Genomic DNA, 9,954 nt, shown 5'->3' with positions numbered 1-9,954 from the left:
GCGGGTGAAACGACCCAAAGAGTATTTTGGTGCACATATTGTGGATTTCTGCAGGAAACAGTCCTCACCAGCACCGATGAACATCCAGGGTATGGACATAGAGAGGGTGACCTCCTACAAGTACCTAGGTGTTCTTCTGAACAACAAACTGGACTGGTCTACAAACACGGACACCCTGATTAGGAAAGGACAGAGCCGACTCTTCCTACTCAGGAAACTGAGGTCTTTTGGGGTTCAGGGGTCGCTCCTTAAGACTTTCTATAACTCGGTGGTGGCCTCGGCCATCCATTATGGCATTGTCTGCTGGTCAGGCAGCATCTCAGCCCGGGACAGAAAGAGACTGGAGCGACTGGTCAGGAAGGCCAGTTCTGTCCTGGGTTGCTCCCTTGACACACTCTGGAGGAGGTGGGCAACAGAAGGATGCTAACTAAGCTAAAAGCTATGATGGACAGTCCCTCCCACCCTCTCCAGCCCGCCCTGACAGCACTAGGTAGCTCCTTCAGCCAGAGACTGTTACACCCGCGCTGCAAGAAGGAGAGATACCGACGCTCGTTCCTACCGACTGCTGTCAGGCTGCTGAATAAAAAATAGCAACAATAATATTAATAATAATTAAATGATGTGGAAAACAACTGTAAATAGCACTGCGATTTATCCATTTTGTATTTATATTGCACTTAATTGAACGGTGTTTGTTTTTTCTTCTTCTTTCTGCCTACATTCTTGCTGCTGGAGGCTCTAAATTTCCCCAGTGTGGGACAAATAAAGGATATCTTATCTTATCTTATCTTATACTCACAAAGTGCAACGCATCAAGCACAAAGCTCATGTTTGCTATTTTGCATCTTCCTCTCCACCCTCTGTCCTCATCATGGGTTACAGTGACGGGTCGGGTTGGAGGAACGGGAGGCTGATCATCACAATGAAATTATCCTGATTTTCTGCTCCACTTGGAGCCAGGGGGCCGAGCAGCTGCTGCCTCCCAGGGCGTCCTGTCTGCCCACCCTCTAATCATTTGGAAACAAAATTTCTTGTGGTCTGGAAACCCGCCACTTCCTTCCATGACGACTCTGGATAGCTGTGTTTGTAGACGCAAGAGAGACAATAGAAACCAAAGGATCTACTTTGGTTGGGTGTGTATTGCTGTGGACTGGTTAATTGTGTCCTCTGTTGTCAAATTATGACATTGTGAATAATTTGTCTGGGTGCAAAAATATTTGACAAAGCGGAGGAAATAACCTTCATGCCAAATGTTTTTTTTTTTAAATTATCTGTTTGATAGAAACAACTAGAAACAGCGCACGGCAGTGTAAAACTATAAAGTCACTGGTCCCACACACTGTCTTTTGTTAGTTAATTTGCCCCTTTAAATTAGAAATTGAAGCTTTAATTTTAGTCACTGGCTCTTAAAATAGTGTGTAGTGGACACTTTACAACTCTTGGAAAGCAATAAACTGGACCAAATACATCAAGTGCTGAGCCAAAAACGTATTGGTAAATTTATGAGATGAATCCTCTTTTGTCACAAATCCCAAATTGAAAGATAATAAAATGAATCATCATGCAATATTCGTGAACCTCGTATTTCAATTCCAAATTTTTTTTTCAGTTTTAATCAGAATCATCCAGGAAGTAGACCGATAATGAAGTTTGCCATGCTGGGCATAAAAAATGCATTGTATTTGTTTGTTAATGTTTTTGTGTGTTCAGAGAGAGAGAGAGTGTGTGTGTGTGTGTGTGTGTGTGTGTGTGTGTGTGTGTGTGTGTGTGTGTGTGTGTGTGTGTGTGTGTGGGTGTGTGCGTGTGTGTGTGTGTGCGTGTGTATACACACGCCGCAAGCCAGTTGGTAGAATGAACTCTGGCACATCAAACATGTCATCAGATGTGAGTCAGCTGTGCTTCTTGTGTCTCATCTGTATTTGTGCATCATGCATGAATGTCTGTTTAGTGTTTGTGGTTGTGTGCGTGTATAGGTAGGTAGGTAGGCAATAAGTGGCGCCTTGACATACAAGCGACCAATGTTCAAATAGAAAAAGAACATATGCCCGAGTTTTAATTTATTGTCTGTCGACAAGTGTTGTTGCACCATATGTGTTCAAATATCCGATCCTTAAAGCAGTGTGATGCCATTAAACAGATGATATTCTTTCGCTCATCTTTGGCTGTTCCTATTATGTGTTAGCATTAAGGTAGCAGACATACAGACAGTTTACAGGTTTACTTTAAAAAACACAATGCGTAATTTTCTGAAGTGGGGCTAGGCAGATTTCTATAGCTCCCCGAGCGTGGGATTATTTAAATCTCGTGTAATTGAATTTTTGCCATATTCGATTGTGTATTTTCATCTATGAAAAATTCTTTGCCGTTTGCAAGCGTTTTTTTTTTGTTCACATTGGCTTTTCCTGGTGTTTTTTTTCGCCAGCGCTTTCTGTTTATACTTTGTCAGTCCTTCGTTTGTCTGTCTTTTTTTTTTTTTCTGGTACCGTCGTTAGTCTGAGTGTACATTTGTGGGATCCGCTTGCCATCTGGTCCATTTTCGGATGGTGTCAGATGTAATGCCGTGCATGTGAATTTCGCCGGCGTTGGGCCCAATCCTCCAAAATCACCCCAGAAAGAGAATGTTTCTTCAACCATTAACATTGCATCATCAAAGAGAACAAGCCATTTTAAACACCGGTCAATAATTGGTGAGTATGTGTGTAAAGTGGGTCTCTTGGGATGCACTGTGGTTTTTAGTGAACCAAAGGCCGAATATTGGATCTACAGTACATGTACAGTAGCGCTTGTACTGAATCTAATGACATTGTGCGAGTGTGGGTTTGATGTCTCCCATATTGTATCTAACATACAAAGCATGTACTGTAGCTACTCAACACCGCAGGGCACCGTCGGCTGTGCGTGAGTGTGGGTAGTGTGTCTCAGTGCGACTTGACGTTGATGTTCACAGTGAAATTTGTCTCTCTTTCCCATTTAGTCAAAGAGATGTTGTATAACCATCAACCGCCTCTGGACAAGAGCGACAGATAATGAGGCGCCTTCTGTCACGTCACATATGCAACACATCACATGCGCTCAGAGCTGCAGTGACAGTTTCACGAGGACCTCGACTTTTGGCTGACATTGCATTGCATCTTCAACCTTTAACGGATATGGTGTACTGCAAACGGCAGAGGATAATGCACCTTTCAACATTCATTATTCATCATACACTGAAGGAAGCTTAAACGTATTGATGCTTAAAAAAAGAAAAGAACAGCACAGTAGTACATGAGGACACCACTAAAACAATGCACTCAGTGGATGCTGTCTTAAAGTGTCCGAAATAACACAAAATGATCAATCCATTCGTATTCTATACCACAAATGATATTTAGAGTTGAGGCTTACTCCAGCTGACGTTGGAAAAAACGGGGACGACATCTTGAACCGGTCGCCAATCACACACTGCAAAACTGAGGCCCCCGAAACAAAAATGAAAAGAAGAAATTAAATCGGGAATCCAGCAAATTGAGAAAATTTTACTTCTAATAGAGCAGGAACTTTTGACTTGGTGAGTATCCATACATACTGTACGTACATACACAACTTATAACTATAGAATCATGATATGTTTATTTACAACTAAACCTATTTACTTACAACAATGAATAACTTACTACTATGAAAATGCTCAGAAAACCATGCTTTCACTTAGGTCCAAGCACATCTTCATGCTTGTTATCATATTTCATGAAATATTGACACATTAGGACAGCACCGTGGTTGGCTGGTTAGCACGTCCGCCTCACACAGTGCGGTGCTTCGATTCCAGGCTTCGGTCTTCCTGTTTGGAGTTTGCATGTTCTTCCCGTGCCTGTGTGGGTTTTCACCGGGTACTCCAGTTTCCACGCACATTCCAAAGACATGCATGGCAGGCTGACTGAACACTCTAAATTGTCTCTATTTGTGATTGTGAGCGCGAAGGTTTGTTTGTCTGTGTGTCCTCTGCGACTGGCTGTCAACCAGTTCAGGGTGTATCCTGCCTACAGCCCGAAGACAGCTGGAATAGGCTCCAGCATGCCCGCGACCCTCGTGAGGATAAACTGATTAGAAAATAGATGGATGCATGTGTACATGAAATCTGTCAAATGCACAAAAACTTTTTTTTTTTCCTGATCCCGGTTTGTTTCATTTTCTTTCAGGTAAGCAAGGTGATATTGAGTTGTATCCAATTTATTAACCTGAGGTGGATGACAGTACTCCAGGAATGGATAAAAGTGCAAAAAGTAACATGATGCAAAACAAAAATTCACTTTTATTCAATTTGATTTAATTTTGTTGTTGCTATTTCCCCAAATCACACCAGAATTGTATTCACACATGTCGAGAACCACATTCCTCACTTAGTTAAGATATCAATGTGAACCTCAATATCATTATAAACTGCCTAAATTTCAGGAAAACCACACTTTTGTCAAAGCAAGTGTCTACAATAAGTAATCGTTACAATATAAATGACCAAGAAATCAATCCCCTGGATTATTTCACAATCAATCACTCCTGCAAGATGACAAAAATGGAGTTACCAGACTCAAAGCTCTGTCTCGGTCGTAAGGTTAGTTGTACTTTTACATTCAATTTTGATGACTGTTTTGAAAATAAAAATAACAGCACAATATTGCACTTGTCTCCTCTGTTTTATCAGTTATCACCCACATTTGTTGACAGCTTTCGACTAAACATTAACCTTGGATCCTGACCGTAATTTCTAACCATCACTCGTGTCCACTGGTTTGTCAGTGACACGCTCCCATCTTCCACAGGCAAATCAAGGAACAAATGCGGTTGCAAAGACTGTAAATGTGCATCCAAGTGAGTGAACAATTTCTTCCCTTGATCCTCTGATGTCTCGTTTCTGCAATTTGAACTTGTTAAGGAATTATTCCGCTAGAAGTAGTAGTGGAACATTGTTGAGGAATTTCCCCTTGCTATTGTTATCAGTACCTTTCCTGAACATCAGCTAAAGTACTTAAACAAAGGATGTAGGGTGAAGTCGGGGTCATATCTCCCCTTGAATGATTGACAGCCCCCCGAGGGTTTTGTCGCCTCCACCACCTCGTGATTGTCTCTGAGGGGTGTCATGTGCCCTCGAAGGGGAACCCCAGTCACCGGTCTGTGGCCAGCAGATATGGTCTGTACTTTGTCATCATGTCAACATCTAACCTTGCTTGACCTTCTTTGTCTCTGCTTTTTACATAAGGGGAAGGACTGCCCGCCCCTCATTTACATATTATGCCTATATATACGTATGACTGTAGTTGTTCGGGGCTTCCGAAAGAAAACTGAAACTCTCAGAAGCCCAAATCGATTTGTGTTGTGCTGTGATAAACTGAAAAAGTACGACGTGGTGTTGGGTCTTTATTCCGCCTTACAGAGGTATAAAAGGACTTGCGTCCAAGGAGAGCAAGAAACAAACAAAAAGCTGACTCTCCTCAACAAACTCAAATAGCCTTTTGTTTCTGCTTGACAGTTGGTATTGAGCAGGATGCTGGCGGTGATGAAACCCTCCATATTTCGTCTCCTTTGCATTCGCTTTCAGTTTTCAGATTGCGATTCTTGTCCATGTTTTGGGCGAACGTTTGATGATTCCTTTGAAATGTAAGTCGGAGGTCTGTATAACTGTCAGTCTATAGCAGTGGAGGCATCTCAAAAAGCGGCCAGCCACAATTGTTTCTTGAGTTGTTGTGTTTCTTCCACCAGAGGATCAATGTCCTACACAAGGAAGCAACGTGGCTCAATTGCTTTGAGCCTCGCAGGGTGGGATCTGCTACTGGACACATTTTCCCACATGCATTTGGAAGCTTTTGTTACGGCCCAATGAAACCAAGCTTGAACATTTTGGCCGTAATTCCAGAAGGTATGTTTGGCGGAATCACAACACTGCTCATCACCAAAAGAACTTCACAAGTGAAGCAGCGTAGTGGCAGCTCATGAAGAGGGGCTGTTCTTCTTCAGCTGGAAGTGGGGGCCTTCATCAACATGAAAGGAATCATAAATCGTTTGAAATAGCAGCCAATTGTTGCACAAAACATTCAGGCTTCTGAGAGAAAGCAAATAAAAAAAGTTAATTCTGAACACATCCCACTAATAAGAGAGCGTGTACACTTGTGCAAATACATGTTTGTAGTTGTTTTATTTTTACTTTCACTCTCGAAAATAATTTTTTTGAAAATCAATTGAGTTATATAAATTATAGGTCATGGTAGGGGTGAAAATCTGCTTTTAAATGATGAATGTTGTTCCCCTTTTTTCTACATTACTAGAACCCGTCATTTGAACAGGTATTTAGATGTTCTTTATATCCGCGGTGTAAACATCATTTTCACACTTAACCTTCAGTTCAATGTCTTTTAAACTTCTCCTTTGTGAACACAAAAATAAAAGGAAGAATGTCTCTTCACAGTATCAGTAGACACGGGATGTTTTCACCGCAAACACTATTGAGATGAAGTTTATATTTACATTTGCATGAAATGCTATGGACAAACCACAATACTAATTTCAATTTTTGGAGCTGGACAGGAGCAGTTTCCTTTATCCGAATATTTCGTGCTGGAGCCTGAACAGGTGGGCAGCCAATCGCACGGCACCACCAAGATAAACAACGCCCACTTGCACTCACAATCACAACCAGGGACAATTTAGAGTGTTCAGTTGAACTACCGTGCATGTTTTTGGAATGTGGAAGGAAACCAGAGTCGTGGAGACAACCCACGCAAACACGGGGAGAACATGCAAACTTCACACAGGAAGGCCGAAGCCCGGATTCGAACCCTGGATGTCTGTACTCTGAGGCAGACGTGTTAACCAGTCGTACAACGCATCTCAGAGTGCTAGTCCATATCTGATATTAGTGTTACCTGCATTTAAAAAAGATTTAATTAGTGTAACAAAGCAAAGTAGCCAGACTAGTAAAACACAGTGGTTAACTGAATTGAATACAACTTTATTGTCGAATGTGCTTGCTGTATTTGTAATGCTGATAATCTCACTGGTGAGTGACCTTTGAGTCTGAAACCCAAGAAAGTGCCAGAAGCATTTTGCATCGGTACACCAAAATACTCTTAATTTCTTCGACAATGTTCCGGTATTCATCTATAAATACGCATCCAGTCTTTCTGCATTTGTGTATGTGTGTGTGTGTGAGTGCACCCCCCCTACCCCCTCGGAATGAATTATTTAGAGGAGAGTCTCCTCGACTTATACACGGTCGAGCGGCCTCCGGCACGTACTGCTCCGCTCACAGTGGCACAAGAGACCCTAATTCGGCAACGTTTGCCGCTGTCTTACCCAACAGCGCCACACACACTTCCCCGCATGCTCTGGTCCACAGCTGATGTCCCTTTGCGCAACTTCTCCACCAGAGAGATCAAGTCTTTTGGCATTTGAGGCGATGCATATAATGCGTCCTAAATCAAAATAAAATAACATATCACAATGTCATATTTTCCGATACATTGGATTTAAAGCAAACATTGCGTATGTCCGCTATCTTGAAGCCGCACTATGTGTCCGCGGAGAAGAACCATGTAAAATATTCATCCATATGGCTGGCTTAATAATGTATTATCCCTCAATTTAGCACCAAGAGCTTTGCTGTGCTCAGCTTTGCTCCAACTGCCACCAAGCACAAGAAGTCCAGTTATTCGAGCTTTGAAAATATCAAATTTTCACACTTACAAATTCCGATTAATGCGATGGAGCAGCTTGTAGGAGGCGCCCCTTCTCCAACCCGCAGCTTGTCTGTGTCCTTCACATCTTTGCGGGAAGGTGGAAAATGCATTACAGATTTGTTCAGGTGCTTAGAATATTCAGACAGCTTGTCTAGTTTACTATTTTAGGTTAGGTACTTATTGCTGGTTGTTTATGAGCAGGATTATGCAAACACTTTTTTTTTTTTGTGGCAGGGTGCGTGAGCTCAGAGATATCTTGTATGAGTATGACAAGTGTGGATCCAAGATTACATGACTGATGATGGGACGTTTTTTTTTTTTTTAATCCTTGAAGGTTTACACCAAGGTGCTGATCCATACTGTGATTATCTCGCCATGGCAGAAGGCTCCCATTTACAAGTTCCAATCTAATTGCCCATGTTTCTGAAGGGCATCTCAGTAAAATACACTGTGCCCCACTATAGCCGGAATCACATCACAGTGTGGCAGCCCGATGCTCATGTGACCAAGCCCTCAATGAGCCAGACCAACACTGATGGGATACTGCTTCATCTCTGTATTTTTAACTTGACTCCAAACTTTCTCCAGAAGTAATCCCCAAGCACCAAGGTCTTGCCCCCCACCCACACAAACATACGGTGAAGCGCACACTTTCCATTTCTCACTTTGCAGGTGTCATGCAGTCTTCCCCCACCTCTGTCGAGAACACTCCGACTATACACACACACACACACACACACACACAAACACGCGCGCGCGCACACACACACACACACACACACACACACACACACACAAGCACTGAAGCATTGAAACATGCTGCACGCAAGGGGGGATTAAGTGTGACTGGTCGAGTTGCTGAGAGCCACCGGGTGGGCCCATTTGAAGTTAGCCTGCGATCAGACAGAGGGAGAATTTGTGTCTCTAACCACCAAGAACCATCAGTTGAGCTTCTGTGCGTGCGTGTGTGTGCGCGCGTGTGTGTGTGTGTGAGTGAGCGCGCGCACGCGCCAGTGCTGACAGGCACATTCAGACTGTGCTGTGACCACCAATTGACAGAGGCAGGGAAGAAGTTTGCAGCAAGTGCTGTGCTGTGCCTTTGCTATGGAGAGGACGCAAGGAGTTCACTTCTCCCAAAAGGCATCAACTTGTTTTAAAGTGTGTGAACTACAGTTTCACTAAGTGATGCAACGTCATCAGGCAGAATTTGAAGCAAGAGCTATCAACAGCAAGTTAGGTAAATATAGCAATTAATTTTAAATTCCTATGTAGAAAACAAACTGAAGAAACCTAACACGACAGTCACTCGTCACAGTTGGACCGACCGAATCATTATTGGATCATTATTGTCACCTGCTACTTCATGCTGTTAAGTGTGTTTAAAATTCACAATGGTGTGAATAAGATGCATAGAAATATATCGTTATTTATTGGCCAAAATTGCACGAATGTAAGTGGACCTATTTGATGCGTAACACCAAGCAATTACGTTGAAAGAATTTATGTTAAACAAATTCCTGATTTGAAGTTTTCAATGAGCAACTTTTTCACTTGGACTGCGGCTTTCAGTTCGCACTTAATTTAGGCTACACGAGTTCCATCACTTTAGGTATTATAAACCAACATTCATTATTAAAATTGAGAAAATACTTTGCGCATAATACAAAAGTGTAATGTGTGCATAAATGAAAGCTTCCTAACACTGACTTAACAGCGAAGCAAGACCGATCTCATACGCTTTCACTTGAGTGCAGCTTGGTATAATTTTCTCTCATTACTTAGTCACTGCAGCCAATGCTGTGTGATGCATGAAAAAGTTAATGGGTTGAAAAAATGTTTTCGGGAAGACATTCCTGATATTGCTGTGGACTTTGCTTTTCTCCCCTTTACTCTCTTCTAACACAAAACTCCATTAAACTGATAAGACGTCACACCCACCCCAAGTTTAATTTCCATTATGTAATCCATAATGTTTCCATCCATGGGTGTTGTGCTCTGTGTCCACCGTGATAATCATTCTGCACATTGTGACAATGAAGCACACCCGTGTAAAGCCACAGCTGTGTCTCCTGTTCACAATCCATGCATTCCTCACCTGTATTCCACAAACATTTGTACAATAAGTACAGCAAATCATTTGAAAGATCATGCCGTCAATTTCGAAAAGTAGTAGTAGTAGTCGCTATATAATGCTAATTTTATATTAGAACACCATTCTGTCCTCTATTTTGGTATTATGAAG

The sequence above is a fragment of the Hippocampus guttulatus genome, chromosome 2 (genome assembly GCF_054856545.1).
Source record: "Hippocampus guttulatus isolate MCC_2025c chromosome 2, RoL_Hgut_1.0, whole genome shotgun sequence".
NCBI lineage: Eukaryota > Metazoa > Chordata > Actinopteri > Syngnathiformes > Syngnathidae > Hippocampus > Hippocampus guttulatus.
Note: the sequence above shows the minus strand (reverse complement) of the source record.